The sequence below is a fragment of the Oryctolagus cuniculus genome, chromosome 20 (genome assembly GCF_051225735.1).
Source record: "Oryctolagus cuniculus isolate XC-2025 breed Fujian yellow rabbit chromosome 20, ASM5122573v1, whole genome shotgun sequence".
NCBI lineage: Eukaryota > Metazoa > Chordata > Mammalia > Lagomorpha > Leporidae > Oryctolagus > Oryctolagus cuniculus.
In genome coordinates, this window is record NC_142886.1 from 19,530,612 (window position 1) to 19,550,400 (window position 19,789).

Below are 19,789 nucleotides of genomic sequence, written 5' to 3' on the forward strand. Positions count from 1 at the left end.
TCTGTCTCTCTCTCTCTCTCTCTCACACACACACACACACACACACACACCGCTGTAATGCGCTTGCTTTCGTGAAGCAGTGCCCTGGGAATGCTGAGCTAGATTCTATCCCTGGCTTTGTCCTTTCTTTTTTTTTTTTTTCAAAATCCATATTTAGCCCGTCTGGCCCTCAAGGCACTTGGCCTTGTCCCGGCTCCAGCGACTGCCAACAGCTTGGGATTTCAGCAGGGGTTGTGATCCTGGACTCCAAGAATGGCTCTCAGGGGTTTGTGACCACCTGCAGCCGTGTAGGGGTTTTTTTTTGTTTTGTTTTTTTTTGTTTTTTTGTTTTTTTTTTTTTTTTTTGACAGGCAGAGTGGACAGTGAGAGAGAGAGACAGAGAGAAAGGTCTTCCTTTGCCGTTGGTTCACCCTCCAATGGCCGCCGCGGCCGGCGCGCCGCGGCCGGCGCACCGCGCTGATCCGATGGCAGGAGCCAGGAGCCAGGTGCTTTTCCTGGTCTCCCATGGGGTGCAGGGCCCAAGCACCTGGGCCATCCTCCACTGCACTCCCTGGCCACAGCAGAGGGCTGGCCTGGAAGAGGGGCAACCGGGACAGAATCCGGCGCCCCGACCGGGACTAGAACCCGGTGTGCCGGCGCCGCTAGGCGGAGGATTAGCCTAGTGAGCCGCGGCGCCGGCCCGTGTAGGGGTTTGTGTGTGCTTTTCTCCCTGAGGACAGAGCCCATAGTGGGTTGTGTGTTTTTTTTTTTTTTTTTTTTAAGATTTATTTATTTGAAATACAGAGTGACAGAGAGGGAGACAGAGAGGAAGAATGCTTCCAACCACAGGCTCACTCTCTAAATGGTCACAACAGCTGGGGCTAGACCAGGCTGGAGCTAGGAGCCTAGAACTTCATCCAGGTCTCCCCCGTGGTCGGCAGGGGCCCAGGTACTTGGGCCATCTTTCGCTGCTTTCCCAGGTGCATTAGCAGGGAGCTGGATCAGAAGCGGAGCAGCGGGATTCAAACTGGCGCTCCTATGTGGGATGCCGGCACTGCAGGTGGCGGCTTTACCCGCCACGCCACAGCCCCGGCCCTGAGTCCGTAACTTTTAACCTGGGCTTCGAGCAGGTGCATGATCACTCCTCCGGCTCCTCACCCCTCAACAGCCAAGAACCTCAGGGACAGAACAGCCCTCTCGGCAGGCAGAGTGAAGGAATTCTGTTCTAGAATCCAGGGTGGGGGAGTAGGGGTTGTAGCAGAACGCCGTGCGAACGCACCTTCTGCACGTACAACACAGGGATTTGTTCTATCTGTTCCTCCAGAGAGACCCTAACTCTCAGCTCTGAGGATCCCAGACACAGACCCGATGATGTTCAAGTGTCAGTGTTGTCTAAGAGGACAGATGTTCTTAATAATCATTCTTTTTTTTTTTTTTCAAAATGAAAATGCATTAGTTCATTGTAGAAAGTCTGAAAATCTTCTAGATATCTTCAAAAATCATTAATAATCCTAATATCCAGTGATTATAACTGTTTTTAATTTTTTAAAAAATTTGAAAGCAGAGTTACAGAGAGAGAGAGAGAGATCTTCCATCCATTAGTTCACTCACCTTATGGCCGCAATGGCCAGGACTTGGTCAGGCTGAATCCCGAAGCCTGGAACTCCATCCAGGTCTCCCCACATGGGTGGAGGGTCCAAGCACTTGGGCCATCTTCTGCTGCTTTCCCAGGCACAGTAGCAGGATCAGAAGCAGAGGCAGCTTAACCTGCTGCACCACCACACCAGCCCCTATAACTTTTTTTAAAGATTTTTCCAGAGTGACTGTTGTCTCTCTGTCTGTCTTGTCTCTGCCCTCACCAGTGTGTATGTGTGCCAGCTGGAATCATACTGATTTTCAATGTTGTGTTTTCCATTTAATATTTTATGAGAACTCTTCCCCCGTTGCTAGTTTTACAAAACAATGCTTTCAAACTTCTTTTAGTAATGGATTCCTTATTTTTATGAGTTATTTATTTGAAAAGCAAAGGGAGAAAAAGAGGGAGAGAGATCTTCCATCCACTGGTCAGTCCCCAGATGCCCTCAACAGCTGGAGCTGGACTAGGCCAAAGCCAGGAGCCTGGAGCTCCATCACGGCCTCCCAGGGTGTGCGGTAGTAAGAAGCCGGAATTGGAAGCAGGGCCAGGACTCGGGTCAGGCATTCCCATCTGCAGCCGAGTAACCACTGAGCCAAATGCCTGCCTCTCCTTGTTTTCAAAACAACTCTGACCTAGTAGTCTGGAATACAAGAGATAACAAGTGGAAGTTCCAGGTAAAATGCAGGGGAGAAGAGACACAATGGCAAAGCCACTGACCCAAAAAAAGACATGAGTTTCAATGATTATAGTATTCTATTATATGGGTGTGTAGGGTGACCGGATTTAGCAAATAAAACTACAAGGTATCCCAGTCAATTTATTTCAAATAAATAACAAACATTTTAGTATAACAATGTCCCAGTGTGACTTTCAGATAAACAACGAATACATTTTTGGAATACTTATATCCTATATAATATATGAGATGTACTTACACTAAAAAATTATTTGTCACTTATCTGAAATTCTAATTTAAATAGATGCAATGTATTTTATATGATGACCTTACGGCATGGTATCAGTAAGCCTACTGGTTTCTTATTGTTGGGCATTTTGATTATTTGCCATGCTTTGTTATTATAAAAGATACTGAGGGTGCCAGCATTATGGTGTAGAGGAGTAAGCTGCCACCTGCTGCACTGGCATCCCATAGGGGCACCAATTAGAGTCCCAGCTGCTCCACTTCCAACCCAGCTCCCTGCTAATGTGCCTGGGAGTGGACTGGTGTTCTGGCGTGACGGGTTAAGCTGCCGCCTGCAACACAGGCATCCCATATGGGCACCAGTTCAAGTCCTGGCTGCTCCACTTCCGATCCAGCTCCCTGCTAATATGCCAGGGAAAGCAGTGGAAGGTGGCCCAAGTCCTTGGGCTCCTGCACCTACGTGGGAGACCTGGATGAAGCTCCTGGCTCCTGGCTTCAACCTGGCCCAGCCCTGGCCTTTGTGGCCATTTGGGGAGTGAACCAGCAGATGGAAGATCTCTCCCTCTCTCTGTAAATCTGCCTTTCAAATAAATAAAATAGACCTAAAAAAAACAAAGATAATGTGCCTGGGAAACTAGCAGAAGATGGCCCAAGTCCTTGGGCCCCTGTGCCTACTTGAGAGATCCAGATTCAGTTCCAGGGCCTGGCTTCAGTCTGGCCCAGTCTGGTGTGCAGTGGCCATTTTGTGAGCAAACCAGCAGATTTTCTCTCTCTCTTTCTCTCTCTCTCTGTCTCTCTCTCTCTCTCTCTCCATCTCTGTAAGTCTGCCTTTCTGATAAATAAATAAATCTTACAACAACCAAACCCGAGCAGCATCTCTTTGTGCCACAGATCTTCGTATATTTATTTTATATTACCCTAAAAAAATCCAAACTGCTGGACTAGGAGTTGTGCGCATTTTAGGGCTTTGGGTGCATTGGCCAGGTTGTTTCCTGTGTGTGGCAGCACCTCTTTCTGGAGCGGCTACCCAAGCACTGACCCCTCCATCGTGGTGTAGGGGCAGGTGTTTGACGCGGAGACCCACCTCGGAGTCCATGGGTTCAGTCCCTGGCTGCAGCTGCTGACCGCAGCTCCCGCTGAGGCAGAGCTGGGTCCCATAACGGAGTTCCCGTACCCACGCGGGAGGCCTGGATTGAGTGCCAGGCTCCCAGCTTCGGCCAGCTCATCCCAGCCATAGCCACGGGTGCCTGGGGAGTAAACTTGCGGATGGAAGCTACGCTTTCTTCCTCTCTACCTCTCCAATAAAATACCAGTATTTTTAAAATAAATAAGTGCTCAGTGACATTGATGTTCCCATTGACTGGCTTGTGTTTAAACAGTGGTCTACGCCAGTTTCTGCCCCGGCAGGCCTCTGAGACATTAAGATTCAAGGCTGGCAAGTTTTATTCCTGGAGTTCAAGATAGCTAAGGGTGGGGGTGAAGGGGCTGAAAGTGCCAGCGAGCCCCAAGGGCACGCATCATCTGGCTGCTTGGGGTCAGGGGTCAGAGGTCAGGGGTCAGAGCTGATGGGGAACTGGAGAGAGAAGGTAGAGACTTCACCCAGGGTCAGGAAAAGGAATCCGTAGCCTTTGGTGGAAGAGACCATCGCTTTCCCACGTGAAGGAACAGTCAGCTGCCTGCTAGACCCATGGACGGCCTTATTTTTAGCAAGCAGCTTCCTTACCATAAGGACAGTCATCCCAAGGCGGGGAGAGGTCACAGAGGAAAAAGTCTAAAAGAGGAGGGTTTTTTTTTTTTTCCACTCAAAAAATAAAAATCACATAATCATAGTAACAACAATTTGAACGGAAAGAAAATTACCCACAATCCCCCCCCACTAAGAGATCACAGTTTTTATTTTAAGTATTTTTATTTTATTTTTCAGTATTTTTCTTTTTTGTCAAGAGCCATAGTTTTTGCATAACTGCAGTCATACAGCATGTGCAGCCTGTATCCTGCCCTTTCCTCCCACCAAGCATTGTTGGTGCTGTAACAGAACTTTCATAGTGAATCCTGCTGCTGTTATCTTTCTCTTGATTTCACAGGTAACAATTATTCATTAAGATAAATTAGAATATCCAGATAAACATAAATGGAATCACAATGCACATATTAATTTTTTGCTTGTTTTTCCTTCCATTTAACTGTGGATGGCAAACATCTTTCTGTGCTAAAGATTTCTACATCATTCTTTTTTTATTTTTTTGAAAGATTTATTTGTTTATTTGAGAGGCAGAGTTACAGGGGCTGGCACTATGGTGCAGCGGGTTAAAGCCCTGGCCTGAGGGGCCAGCATCCCATATGGGCACTGGTTCTAGTCCCAGCTGCTCCTCTTTCCATCCAGCTCTCTGCTATGGCCTGGGATAGCAATAGAAGATGGCCCAAATCCTTGGGCCCCTGCACCCATGTGGGAGACCTGGAAGAAGCTCCTGGCTCCTGGTTTCGGATCGGCCCAGCTCCAGATGTTGTGGCCAACTGGGGAGTGAACCAGGGGATGGAAGACCTCTCGCCCTGCCTGTGCTTCTCCTTCTCTGTAACTCTTTAAATAAATAAATAAATAAATAAATCTTAAAAAGGAAAAAAGAGGAGTGTACAGAGAGTACTTATTTCCCCACAGCCTATAGCAAATATTAAAAAGGGTTGCCAAGGATTCTATTCAGTTGATGGCAACATCATTTTTTACTCTTTCCTCAGTTAATACTTAGATTATTTTCAGATTTCAAATTTTCATTTTTATAAGTAAGACTAAACATTTTTGTGCCTAATATTTACCTGTAACTTGAATCGTGAGTAACGTAGGAATGCTGGGTAAGAGGGCGTATTTATACGTGTTACTCCCTCTTCCCCAAAGTTAAATTTAAATCTTCTGGGGAAAAGGGAGGTCTAGGGCCCTTTGCCATGGCTGGCGGGAGGTAGTAGACAGAATGAAATAGAAAGGCCATGTGCCAAAGGATAGAGCACAGAAACGTGCTGCCAGACTGTCTTCCAAAGGGTACTCATTTAATAACCACTCTTGTGGTTTAAAAACAATTTAATGTACTATTCAAAGATGCTGGGTAAGGAGGAAAAGCATTATTCTCCATTAACTTGCAATAATGTCATTCCCCATGGAGGACTCTTCTGCTACAATAAAACATACCTTTGTGTCCCTCTCGGACCTAAAGCTGGCACGCCCGATGCCTGGCTCATGCCCTTGGCCAGAGCCCCCTGGGTGCTTGCAGGGTAGCCTGCTTCCTGGGGTGCTCCTGGTCTAAAGATCCTTAGCATTTGTGTCCCCTGTTAAAGCTCCAGGCCCCAGAGGGAGCAAGTACCATTTTGTGACTATTTATTTATTTATTTTTATTTTTTATTTTGACAGGCAGGGTGGACAGTAAGAGAGAGAGACAGAGAGAAAGGTCTTCCTTTGCCGTTGGTTCACCCTTCAAGTGGCTGCTACTGTCGGCGTGTTGCGGCTGGTGCACTGCGCCAATCCGAAGCCAGGAGCCAGGTGCTTCCTCCTGGTCTCCCATGCGGGTGCAGGGCCCAAGCACTTGGGCCATCCTCCACTGCACTCCCTGGCCACAGCAGAGAGCTGGCCTGGAAGAGGGGCAACCGGGACAGAATCCGGTGCCCCAACCGGGACTAGAACCTGGTGTGCCGGTGCCGCAGGCGGAGGATTAGCCTATTGAGCTGTGGCGCCGGCCTTATTTATTTATTTTAAATATTTTATTTATTATTTGAAAAACAGAGGGAGAGAGGGAGAGAGGGGGAGAGAGAGAGAGAGAGAGAGAGGTCTTCTATCAACTGGTTCACTGCCCAAAGGGCTGCAGTGGCTGGAGCTGCGCCGATCTGAAGCCAGGAGCCAGGAGCTTCTTCCGGGTCTCCCACGCAGGTGCAGGGGCCCAAGTACTTGGGCCATTATTTACTGCTTTCCCAGGCCATAGCAGAGAGCTGGATCAGAAATGGAGCAGCCAGAACTCGAACCGGCGCCCATATGGGATGCTGGCACTGCAGGCATCAGCTGTACCCGCTGCACCACAGCGCTGGCCCCTTGGTGACACTTTATAAGCTGCCGTTTCCAACACGGACATCCTGTATCAGATCTCTGGTTCGAGTCCCAGCTGCTCTGCTTCCAATCCAGCTCCCTGCTAATGCAGCTGAGAAGACAGTGGAGGATGCCCAAGTGCTTGGGCCCCTGCCCCACATGGGAGACGCTGATGGAGATCTGGATTCCTGGCTTCTGTCTGGCTGTTGCAGCCATTTTGGGAGTGAATCCACAGATGGAAGATTCTCTCTCTCTCTCTGCCTTTCAAATAGCTAATTTTTTAAAAAATAAAAATCAGAGCTGCTGGCTACCCCTCCAGCTCCTGCAGAGGCCAGGTCTCTGGGCACATTGTGCACACACGTCTCCAGGTGCACACATGTCTCCAGGTGCACACACATCTCCAGGTGCACACACATCTCCAGGTGCACACACATCTGCTGCACACACGTCCCCAGGTGCACACACATCTGCTGCACACACATCTCCAGGTGCACACACATCTCCAGGTGCACACACGTCTCCAGGTGCACACACGTCTCCTGCTGCACACACGTCTCCAGGTGCACACACATCTCCAGGTGCACACACGTCTCCAGGTGTACACACGTCTCCAGGTGCACACACGTCTCCTGCTGCACACACGTCCCCAGGTGCACACACACACACATCTGCTGCACACACATCTCCAGGTGCACACACGTCTCCAGGTGCACACGTCTCCAGGTGCATACACATCTCCTGCTGCACACACGTCCCCAGGTGCACACACTTCTCCAGGTGCACACGTGTCTCCAGGTGCGCACACGCCTCCAGGTGCAGAGCACTTACTGTGTGCGGAGCAGAGATAGATCACACACAGAGACGTGCGCCCAGGGCCCCGGCCCTCACTGTTTGGATATTTGTTCCCTGATCTGTCATAAATGTGTACTGGGCAGTGATGGGCTGAGATCATTTAATGTTCCAGGTGGAAGAGGCCTTGGAGACAGGTGCTCAACCCTCTGCCCCTGCTCAATCCTTTAAGGAGGGCCTCCCGCGGACCCAATGCCACAGTTTTGTTTCCAGTGCTCAACAGCTCCAGGCAGTATCATTACGTCCTTCCTGCAGCTGAAAACTGCTGGCTCAGGTCAGCTCACACAGGCTGCAGAATAGCTTGTGGCCTAGCCTGAGGGACTGGGCTGATAGCCTTTTGCAGCCTTCCTTGGCCTGCCTGTCCCCTTCAGCTAAGTTACTAAGTTAAGTACACCAGGTGCTTTAGAGAAAATAAAGATGAAAAAAAAAGTACTGAAAATAGACAAAATGGAAAAAGGACATGGTACTGGCCGCCCACGTGCCTAAGCACCAACCTCTCCGGAGTGTTCTGTGGTTGGAGTCTGCAATACAGGGCAGACTGATGGCCCTTGACCAGAGCTTAGCTTGTAGGCCCCTGCTTTCCCTGTGTGTGTGTGTGTCTGTGTGTGTCTGTGTGTATTTAATTATGTTGACCAAATGTGGTTGTACTGATTTACAGAATACGAAGTGCTGTTGGGATTTTTGGGTCCAGCATGCAATGACCAGATCCAGCCAACCAACCCATCCATCATCTCAAACATTTGACATCTTCCAAGATGAGAACATTAGTGATCCATCCTCCCAACAGCATTGAAATGCATGGCACTCACCACGCTGGGCAACAGATGTCGAAGAAAAGCAGAGCTATAGGCCCATCTCACTGAGGCTTCCTACCTGTTGACCTCATCTCCCCATTCCCTCTGCCCCAACCACCATCTGCTCTACTTCTGTGAGCTCCATTGCTTTAGCTTCATTATAGAGGGTACTTCAAAATGAGTGTGCAAGATGCAGTTCAAAGATAGGTTTATATTAAGTGAAAAACTCTTGAAATCCACGCCTAGTTTTTTTTTTTTTCTGATGATATTTGTTTTCCAAGAACATTTTGAAGAGCCCCTGTATATGTGAGATCATGAGGTCTTTCTGATTGGCTTATTTCAAGGTATATATTGCTCTCTCTGAATTTCTCCACGTAGTTGCAAATGACTGTTTTCTACTTGCTGAAGGCTGAATAGTGGACCTTCCTGTGTGTGTGTGCCACGTGTTCATTATCTGTCCATCTGACATGGACACTTAGGTTGGTCCCTCACTTGGCTACTGTGAAAACGTGGTTGTGAACGTGGCATTCAGACAGACTTGGCCCCACTCCTGCCCCGTTTGCAATTGTCAAGCTTGTGCTTTGGAGTGAGACTAAGTGAATCACAGTGGGTCTCCAAAGGTCACCTGAACGGTGAACTCCCCTGGGAGACACCCCTGTGCCCACCCCAGTACTCATGAGCTGCTGCCTTCCCTCTGCACTGCACCCCCAGGAGTGAACACCTGTCCCCAGATGTCACATCCATCCCTTCACTGCTGATGCTGACAGTAGCTAGCTCAACCATTTTAGGTAGAAAAGCATTCAGTTTCACCCCCCTCAACAAATTTTATTATAAAAGAATAAATGTCATATTGAAAAAACATATTACTTATACAAAGGAAAAGTTAGAATTCTTCAATTTTCCAACTCACTCCAGGGCTGCTTGGCATAGGGGACGACCACTCAGCAGTTTGCCACGCGTTTTTCCAGATACATGTGTGCGTTTGCATTTGTCCGGGCAGTTTCCATAAGACGAATCACACTGGCTATAACTAAGCTATTCCTTCGAACACTCATTTAGACGTCTCACATAAGGGGATGGGCATTGGGCACGGTGTGTAGATGGCTGTGTGCAATGCCTGCATCCCATATTGGAGGGCCTGGGGCGGAGTCCTGGGTCTGCTCTCCATTCCAGCTTCCTGCTAATGCACACCCTGGGAGGCAACAGGTGATACAGCTCCAGGTCCCTGCCGTCTGTGTGGGAGACCTGGATGGAAGTCTTGGCTCCTGGCTCCTGACTTTGGCCTGGCCCAGCCCTGGCTGTTGTGGGCAATTAGAGAGTGAAACCAGCAGGTGGAAGATTTTTCGTTGTGCGTGCACATGTGTGTGTGAATATGTGTCTGCCTTTCAAATAAAGAAAAATTTTAAAATTAGGGTGGGCATTTGGCACAGCAATTAAGATGCCACTTGGTACATCCATATCTCACACTGCCGTGCTAGATTGGCATCCCCGCTCTGCTTCCGATCCAACTTCCTGCTAATGCACACCCTAGGAGGCAGCCGGTGATGGCTCAGGTATCTGGGTCCCTGCCATGTGTGTGGGAGACCCGGAGGGAGTTCCAGGCTCCTGGCTTTGGCCTGGCCCAGCTCCTGCTGTTGTGTGCATTTGAAGAATAGGCCAGTGGATGGAAGACATTTTTTTTCTCTCTCTCTGACTTCCAAATACATAAAAATAAGTAAATAAATAAAACTTTGAAAAATTAAAATAAAAAGAATCCTAATGTAAGGATAAACCATGCTATTTAATCAGCCATCTACTGACATTTGTCTTCAGCATTTTTATTACAAATAATGCTGCGATTGATATATTTTTGCATTTCACACACTTTAGTTGTGACTAACTATAGTGAGGTTAATGCCTGTCTGTCGTCTAACGCAGACAAATGCTACTTCAGCAGGGCTCCTGAAAGCACAGGTGCACTCTGGGCCTGGCTCAGGAAAACCAGGTATTTTTTTTCACCTAAAAATGAAACTCTTGCTAAGTCGGAGTAGCACTTAACATGTTGCCAAACACGCCTTTATCACTATTGTACTAATTCATCACCCACCAACGTACAAGAACTTTGATTTCTTCGAATTGTCAAAATCCTGAGCGTTGATGTTTGTTGTTGAACTTTGTCAGATGAATCATTAAGAAGTGATGTCTTGTTTCAATTGCACTTATTTAATAATCAGTGAGGTTGAACATTTTTTATTTGTTGTTGGCGACTATATTTCATTTTTCTATTAACTCCTTCTTCATATCCGTTATGTCTATGTTTTTTAAAATTAGTCGAGCTTTTTTTTTATTTATACAAGCTCTTTGTATATTAAAGAAGTTAGCTCCTTGACATATACTTGGCTAATATTTCTTTTCCCAAGGTGATGTCTGTATTGTAATGCTTTGCCTTATGAAAATGCTAAGTCTTAGTGTTTTCTTGTATAGAATTTGGGATTTATGTCCAAGATTGAAAAAAGAACCCTTTTTTAATACTTCTTAGTTTGTTTTTCAAATTAAAATGTTGGAGCCACCTGGAATTAATTTTGGTTTCAGAAATTTGCTCAGCTTTGTTCATTTCCTTGTTGCCACTGAACAACACCTGTCTCCCTCCCCACCACCATTGAGGTGCAACTGTATCTTTTTTTTTTTTTAAGATTCATTTATTTATTTGAAAGTCAAAGTTACACAGAGAGAGAAGGAGAGGCAAAGAGAGAAGTCTTCCATCCGCTGGTTCACTCTCCAATTGGCCACAACAGCCAGAGCTGCGCCGATCCGAAGCCAGGAGCCAGGTGCAGGGCTACACACAGGTGCAGGGGCCTAAGGACTTGGGCCATCTTCCACTGCTATCCCTGGCCAATGCAGAGGGCTGGATTGGAAGTGGAGCAGTCGGGACTCGAACCAGTGCCCATATGGGATGCCAACACCGCAAGCATTTGCTTTACCTGAAGTGCCAGCCCCACAACTGTATCTTGTCTGTGTGTATCTGGGTCTCTTCTGACCACTGCATTTCCTTTGATTGATCTGTTTGCCTTTATAACAATAGTATTCTGCTATAGGAAGTCTATAGTCTTACCATATGTCTTTTTTTTTTTTTTTTGACAGGCAGAGTGGACAGTAAGAGAGAGAGACAGAGAGAAAGGTCTTCCTTTGCCGTTGGTTCACCCTCCAATGGCCACCGCGGCCGGTGCACTGCGCTGGCGCACCGCACTGATCCGATGGCAGAAGCCAGGTGCTTCTCCTGGTCTCCCATGGGGTGCAGGGCCCAAGCACCTGGGCCACCCTCCACTGCACTCCCAGGCCACAGCAGAGAGCTGGCCTGGAAGAGGGGCAACAGGGACAGAATCCGGCACCCTGACTGGGACTAGAACCCGGTGTGCCGGCGCCACAAGGCAGAGGATTAGCCTAGTGAGCCGCGGCGCCGGCCTTACAATATGTCTTAATAGATGAATAGGGCTATTTCTCCATCCTTAATTTTTTTCAGATTTCCTGATTATTCGCTCATGTTTAAATGCTTCCAGCTGAGCTCCCCCCCAGCCCACCCCTCCTGCCCCAGTTGTTATTTGATGAGGACTGCATTGAGTCTGCAGCTTAAGTCAAAGAGGGTTTATATTTCTCCATCATGGAGTCTTCCCTTCAAGGTCTGTTTAAGTACAGGGTGGGTGGCCATAAAGGCAAACTCGGACCAACGCACAGGTGAAGTGGCTGGTTGGGATCACATCACAATACACGGGGCCGTGTTGTTGCAGGCTGGCAGGGTACGGTTCAGCGCACTGTGCACTGATCGGATTGCACTGATCCGTGACATGCTGTGATCAAAACATTTGTGTCTCTCTTTTCTCCTTGAATTAACACTGCGCCTTTGGCATGTCCCGAAAGCAATCAAAACAAGTCTGTTAAAGAAAATAGCTCTATCCATTTCCAGATTTGTATGGTAGCTTTGTATATTGGCACTATATTGCAGGGGGAGGTGCCAGTCCAGGGGTATGGTCCTTTCGAGGGACACAGTATATCTGTCCCAGCAGTGCTCTGTCTTAGCACATCTGTGCTGCTCTAACAGAATTCCATAGACTGGCTGGCTTAGGAACAACAGAAGCGTTTCTCTCTTACTTCTGAAGGCTGGGATTCCGAGACTCAGGTGCTGGCGTGTTTGGTGTCTGGCGAGAGATGCTCTCTGTTTCCAAGCTGGTGCCCTGACGCTGCGTGAGAGAGACAAGCGCTGTGTCTCCACCTGGCAGAAGGCAAAAGGGCAAAAGGGTGAACTCTCACTGAAGCTTCTGTTCTAAGGGCTTGGATACACTCACGAGGGCAGAGCCTTGCGCCTCCATCACTTCCCCGAAGGCGCCACCTCCCACTACCTCTACCGTGGGAATCAGGATTCAACATAGATTTAGGAAGGAGACACCTGCAAATCACAGCAGTCCTCCCCCCCAAAAAAAAGTCACACATAGGGCAGGTTGCCCCTTCCCGAGTTCTCCTTCCCTGCTCTGTTTGTCTTTATGCTTAATCTGATTTAAAAGCATGTCTCTGTCCTGTTCTGTCCAATGGGTAGAACTTGATGGTTTAATTACTAGTCTCAAGCCATAGGAAACATCCTTGTAAATTTTTTTTCAATTTTAAGAGTGCAGGTTTTTTTAAAAGATTTATTTATTTGAAAGAGTTACAGAGAGAGGCAGAGACAGAGAGAGAGGTCTTCCATCCACTGGTTCACTCCCCAGATGGCCGCAATGGCTGGAGCTGCGCTGATCAGGAGCTAGGAGCTTCTTCTGGGTCTCCTACGCAGGTGCAGGGGCCCAAGGACTTGGACCATCTTCACTGCTTTCCCAGACCATAGCAGAGAGCTGGATGGGAAGAGGAGCAGCTGGGACTAGAACCGGTGCCCATATGGGATGCCAGTGCTTCAGGCCAGGGCTTTAACCTGCTGCGCCATAGCGCCGGCTCCATCCTTGTAAATTTGACCCACACACCAGTTACACACTCCGTGGGCCACTACCCTGATTGGACCCTTTACTCTGAAAAGTGTTACAGACTGAGACACCTGGCTGATGCTTCAGGCCTGGCTGATTCCTCATGGATGGAACCTGACCTCAGGTGGCGGGGCAGGAGGCTGTCACTGCCTTTGCAGCAGCCACCGTGTGTGTTCTGTGCGTTGCATGGCCCGTTTTTGCTTTGGTTTCCTGTGAACATCTGGCAGGTCTCGGCTGAGTAGATCCTGACTTTGCAATGCAGCAACAGAGCACGGACCGTGACACTTAACACATGAAACTTCGGCACAACAGGTGTTGACCTGTGCGGTTTGTCAGCTGGGAGGGTGTTTGTTGGGGCCTGGAGGGGCCCCCGAGGCTGTCTTGTCTCAAAATTCATCTCATCTCTTTCCCTCAGCCCTAGAGCGTGGCTGTGTTGTAACTGGGCAAGGAAGACCCTGGGCAGGAATCAGCTTTGTCTTACTCGACTTCTGAACACAGCTAAGGGTCAGCAGGTCCCTGAGGATGTCTCCAGCTGGGAAGACCCAGAAAGACCCAGGCTGACCTGGGGAAATCCAGCTATGTGCTATTTTCGTCCGAGTAACACAAACACTTGTAACTTTGCCTTTTTTCTGTGTTCTTTTGAGCCGTAAGCAGAGAGGTGCTTCCAAGTCCGTGTTCAGGCCAAGAGGTGACAGCGTTGGGCAAGTCCCCAGCTGAGCCATGGGCTGGCGCTCTGATCCCTGAGCCAAGGAGGGAGGCAGCTTCCTGCCTGCACTTGTCAGGGCCAGCTTGTGTGCTGGGCACCAGAGGCCAGCTTGCTTTGGAGCTGAGTGACTCAAGAATTGCAAGAGAGTGCCGGGCGCGTCTGAGCCCAGGAGTAGTCGGAAGGCACACAGAGAAGGCTTTGTGCTTTGGCTCAACAGGCAGACAGCCTCAATTCCAGCCACACCTGGCTGCTCAGCTGCCCGTGACCTTGGACTTGGTGTGGTCCCTCTCTGGACCTCAGTCTCCACCTCTGCAAAGTCAGGATAAGACAAGCTCCTATTTTAGCAGGAGTGCTTGAACTTACGTCTGTGAAGGCACCTGGCATAGCTATCATACCAGCAGTCTCTGGTAGGGACCATCCTCAGAAGCCTTCCAACCCCAGCTGGCCTATGGGCTGGGCAAAGGGTAGGGACTGGGGGCCTGAGAAGCCTGTTAAACTTGGAGGACTCTCTGGATCTGAGCAGAGGCCGTCTGGAATGGAAGCTTGATTCCTTATCCCAGCCTTGAATAAAAACCCTGGTTGGCTCAGATTCCTAAGGGGGAATCTTGGGGACTTGGGGGAGCTGCTGGAACTCAGAGACCCCTTCCTTAGTGAGACCACTGGTGTGGGTCGTCGGCAGGCAGGGGGAAGACGTGTCAGGATGGGGTAGCACAGCTAACTGCAGGGCCTAGGTGGGATTCCCCCAGGCAGTCTCTATTCCAAGCCCTTCCATTTGTAATTAATGGGAACCTTCCAGGTTTATGAGACAAAAGAGCTGCCAGGTGGTGGGTTTCCATAGTGATGGCAGAGGCTCCGCCAGTACAAATACAGTACAAGATCCAAACTCACAGTGAGGCTCCTCGGGCGGGGGAGGGGGCGGGGGCGGTGGGTGAGGGGGAGGGGGAGGGCCGTCCGAGGAGGCAGCTCCTAAGACCCTGTGACTTCACTAGCCAGTGGCAGGTGGCCCCCCACCATCGTGCGGCCCTTCTCAGTGAAGCCTCTTGGAGCCGCCTGGAGTTCTAAGACCTCCTGTGCTTGTCCCACCTCCAAAGAGTCTCCTTCAGGTCACCTTGAGTGTGACCTGGACATCAGCCTTTTAAACATTTTTCCAGGTCATTCTTTTTTAGTTTTTTCCTTAATTGACACAATACTTGTACATACTTATGGAGTGTGCAGTGATGTTTCGATTTGTTTGACTATTATGTGATGATAAGAGCAGAGGACTTTGCAAATCCATCCCCTCAAACACCCATCGTTTCTTTGTGATGAAAACACTTAAAACCTTCTCTTCTATTTTGAAGTGTGCAATAGTCACGCTACCGTGCAATGGGACACGGGAACTTACCCTTTCCAACTGGAACTCAGTACCAGTCGGCCAGTCTCTCTCCACCTCTCCACCTCCCCCACTCCCCAGCCTCCGGTACCCGCCGTTCTATTTTCTACTTCTTGGGTGAGATCAGCTTTTAAAGTTCTCATGTAGTTGAGAGCGTGGGGTATTTGTCTCCCTGTGCCTGGCTTCAGTTCCGGTGACACAGTGTCCTCCGGTTCGTCTGTGTTGGATTTTGATTTTTTCATGGCCAAATGGCATTTCATTATGTCTGTACACCACAATTTCTTCATTCACTCGTTGGTGGACACTTAGGTTGATTCCGTATCTTGGCCACTGTGAGCAGTGCTGTAATAAACATCTTTCCAGGTGATTCTAACGTGTGGCCAAGGTGGAGAGCTAGTCAAAAGGCAGGCAAAGTAATAATGATAACGATGCAGTGCCTCCTTTAATCTTCGTGACTCCCATCTTCCCAGGTGGAGAAGCAAACTCAGGGTAAGTGACTTTCTAAGGCCAGAGAGCAGTGAGAGCTGGTGTTCTCCCCCAGGCCGGGCCAGATTTCACGGCCCTGGCTGCTCACCACTGTAGCTACTGCTTGTGAAGTGGAAGATGGGGGCATGTCCGAGGCAGGTCCTCGGGGACCCTGTTCCCTTGTACACAACCCGAGCTTCCTGCCCTGTGCTGCTCGCCCCGCCTGGCCAGGCTGGGTGAGAGCTCTGGGCTGGTTGCTTCCCAAGGTAGGTCTGCCTTTTCACCTGGGACAGCCGCAACCTGAGCCCTTGAACTTAGAGATGTTGAATCATGCACTTGGCTTCCCGGCTCTGCTAATGAATGGCTGTCTTTCAACTTGGGACAGAGCTTCCGATGAGACTGCACTCCCAGGGGACGGGGGAGGGGTGGGGGCGCACACTTTGTTCACCAGGTGTTTTTTGGTTTATAGCAGACTCAAAAAAAAAAAAAAAAAAAATCAGGAGCCATCTGTAAAATAGGGCCAGGGCCTTTTTATGTGCAGTTTCATTGAAATTTAGTAAAAGGCAAACCCAGCAGGTACCTGTTTTACAGGCAATAAAAGGGAATTGGACAGCAATTATTTAAAAGGAGTTAGAGTTGTTTAAAACTAAAACTGAGGGGTATGTATATACCTTAAAAAGAAAGTTTACAAGGTTGGGGGATTTGGGTTGAACTGTTTCTGATGAAAATGAAACAGAAAATAATTTTCACTCTTATTTTAAGCCTCCCCCTTGGCTGTTTGTTTTCTAAATTTAGCAGGCCAAGCAGCCATAGGCAAATGTATCAGGGAGAAAACATCTGAAGCCAGTCAGGCAAATGTCAATGTTTAATCCAAGAGATGGGCTGAAAACGAAGCTCTCCAGGAGGAAAAGCCAGGCCTCCCCGTGGTGTGGGGAAGAGTCGCTATTCAGCTCAGCTCTTTCAGATGTTATTGGCCCTACTGGATGCAGAAGTGCTGGGTTTGGTGGTCCCTGGAGGGGAGGGGGTGGCTCAGCCAAGCCCTCTCTACAGGAGGCTGCAGGATGTGGGAGGCTCAGCAGGCCAGCACTCACTGTGTCCCCAGCCCGCGATCCATGGCAACGCGCGGTCCAGATGGAGCCCCCTGCCTCACAGCCTGAACAGAACCCTCTTCCCACCCAGCTCTGGACTCAAGCCACCGGGCCCAATGCCAGAGAGAAGGGGATGGCTGCCACCTACCTTGTGTCAGGACTGTCCGTGTCTCGATTGTTGGGTTTGGTGTTTGACTCGCCTTGTACTCTTGGAGGGTGACTTCCTGTTCCTTGAAAAGACTGAAAGACGGATGAACTTGATTCCTAGAGAAGGACACTCCGCTCCAACCAGTTAGCGGCAACAACAACAGAAGATGTATGTACACAGGGAGACAGACAGACACAGAGAACTGGATCCAGGGACTCACATACTGTATTAGAGTCCTTCTGTTCCAGTTCTTGGCTTTGATGGTTTCCTCCTGGTTCCATTCTTCAGACAGGATTTCTCCAGGTAATGGCAGGAAGAGCCTCATTTCCCAAGCTTCGTAGCACTGATGAAAAGAGCTCATTATACAGACAGTCTCAGGGAGCAGTGAGCACTGGGTGCCACGTGGGGGGCCCGGATCCCATCTCAGGCGACTGGGCTGTGCCGTCCACTCCAGCTTCCTGCTATTGCAGACCCTGGGAGGCAGCAAGGGACGGCCCAAGCGCCGAGTCTCTCCCACCCACTGGGGAGACCCTGATTGAATTCCTGGCTCCTGGCTTCAGCCTCAGCCCATCCCTGCCTTTGGAGGTATCTGGGGAGTGAACTAGCAGATAGGGGGCCCTGTACCTTGGGCTGCTGTGGTCCCTCTCTCTGCCTTTCAAATGTAAATAAACAGTCTCAGGAGAAGATTCTGATTGGCTCAGATAGACTCGGATGCCCATACCTGAGCCAATCACTGTATCTAGGGGTGCAGTAGTAACATCGACCTCCTGTGTCTTGTGCACACCCCAGTGATCACGATTGGCATGTTGGTGGGACAGCAGGGTGGTGAATGACAGCCTGGCCAGGAGCAGGTGAACTGAGGTGACCGTTTTAAATGGGCTGGCCTGGGAAGGCTCACAGAGTGGGGGAAGCAGTTTGAGCAGACCCCTGCAGGTGTCTGGGATAAGAGCCTTCCAGAAAGAACAAAAGGGCTAAGGGGGAGGGTGCCTGCGGGCTTAGACAGAGCTGGGAGGCCAGTGTGGCTGTGGCGGAGCAAGCAGGGCCAGCAGCAGAGGCCACAGGAGGCAGGGTGTCAGGGCGCTGCTCCTAGATGCTCTTGTGGGCCGCTGGGCGCTCTGGGCTTTATGCTGTGTGCAGCAGAGGGCACTGAAGGTCACAGGATGTGTCACAGGGCCCCTCTGCTGGCTCTTGTTTTCTCCCCAGTTGATCACAAATAATTTGAGAGCAGGGACACTGTTTAGGTGCTTATTCATCCTCCATCCATTGTTCTATCCTGCACAGGCCTGCTGAGTGCCTACTAGGTGCCCGGTGCAGGCAGCTCACGGTCTAGTGGCAAGGAGAGCACAGGTGTCAGGACCACGTGACACATGCCCCTGCCTGACACAAGAGTGCATGAGCAGCCCCTAGTACCCTCACCCCTTCGAGAAGGGCAGCAATGCCAGTGACACCTGGGAGTTCCAAGCCCAGGCTCTCCCGTCTCTCAGGCTGATGCAGGCACAATGCCCGTGGCTCTGCAGCCGAGGGCCAAATGGTGCATTTACTTCCTCGCCAAGAGACTTAAGAAGCAGTGTGGATGAGAACCCCTTTAGAAGAGGGCAGAAGGGAGACTGCGTTCAGTGGTCACCAGTCCGTGGGCACTGCCCCAGCTGGGGTAGAGTGGGGGAGGCCCTGCGGCCAGTTCTGCAGCTGCCCAGGCACCAAGGTTGGGTTGGGCTTTCCCCTTGGTGATCGTCCATGGCCGTTCCTGACATGGAATGGGGCAGGAAAGCAGTGAGTTTCCTAAACTCCTCTTCTGGGGGCCATGCTGCCTTTGGCTTATTCCCGTATTCCCAACCCCTTGCACAGTAGATTTCAATAGAGGTTGGTGGGGTTAATACTAGCATCACGTCCCTAGGACGCCACCTGTGGACGGATCCCAGGGTAGATCAGAATTCAGGCTGCGGAGCGTGGGTAAGGGCACCACGGGTGACCCTGAACTTGCAGCACTGCCCGTCTCTGCAAGAGGGAATGCAGGGGAAACAGCTGCTTTGGGATAAGTCAGGAATCCCTTGGGGGCTTTAGAGTGAGAGGCCCCCGTGAGACATTCAGAGTCCCGGAAGTCTCATGGTCAAAGAATGGGGCTGAAGACAAAAGGAGGGACTTGCGAGCTGGCAGGGACGGAGCTCCATCAGGGCGTACGACCTGGGGTTCAGATGTCAGAGGTAGAAGGGCTCGGGGTGGGGACCGGGGTGAGGTCAGGGGGAGTCTGAGGAGGAAGTAGAAGCCCTGGAGAGGCTTCCCTCGGTGTCCCGCTCAACGCAGCTGACCCGGGGCCCACTGAGGTTTCAGCTCCAAACCCAAGGGCCTTGTGGGTCACCATGGGGAGGCAGCCCAGACCTCTGGGAGGGAGTGGGCCTGGGACATTGCCTTCCAAGTTGTCTCACAGCTGGGGCCCTGGACCATGGAAGGGAGGGAGGGAGGGAGGGAGAGGAGGAAAGGAGGGAGGGAGGGATCCAAAGCACTCATAAGCGGATGGATGAACTGGCCCTGACAGCAGGCACCCCAGCACCTGGTGGGAGCAGGGTGCTCTCCGTCAGTTCTTCCCGGGCAGTGGCTGAGCGTGGGCTGAGGACTCAGGGGTCTCCGTGCCCCAGCGTGCTCGGAGGTCCTAAATCAGCAAACACGGGTGTGTTCCGCCGTTGGCTCAGAGAATGGAGTGCTGTGCCCACTCTGGGAGCTCCCGAGCCTCGTAATTCTGCAGTCTTAGCGCCTCAGCCAATGGGAGGCTGCTGTCTGTTTCCCACAC

General features: G+C 50.3%; 1 protein-coding gene and 1 long non-coding RNA gene across 5 annotated transcripts in view; one reads left to right on the forward strand and one right to left on the reverse strand.

The window, feature by feature from the left end:
- GALNT16 (polypeptide N-acetylgalactosaminyltransferase 16) overlaps nucleotides 1-19,789 on the forward strand; it is a 100,677-nt gene that overhangs the window by 39,862 nt on the left and 41,026 nt on the right. The gene's annotated exons all lie outside the window — the stretch shown is intronic.
- On the reverse strand, nucleotides 10,850-18,478 carry LOC149120081 (uncharacterized). Of its 3 annotated transcripts, none has more exons than XR_016226522.1 (3): nucleotides 17,229-18,478; nucleotides 17,005-17,096; nucleotides 10,850-12,489 (listed from the first exon to the last, which is right to left on the reverse strand). It is a non-coding gene; the product is annotated as an uncharacterized LOC149120081 (long non-coding RNA). The 3 variants fall into 3 exon arrangements; XR_016226521.1 differs by having other exon boundaries at nucleotides 10,851-12,489; nucleotides 17,225-18,478; XR_016226523.1 differs by lacking the exon at nucleotides 10,850-12,489 and adding an exon at nucleotides 12,496-13,099 and having other exon boundaries at nucleotides 17,225-18,478.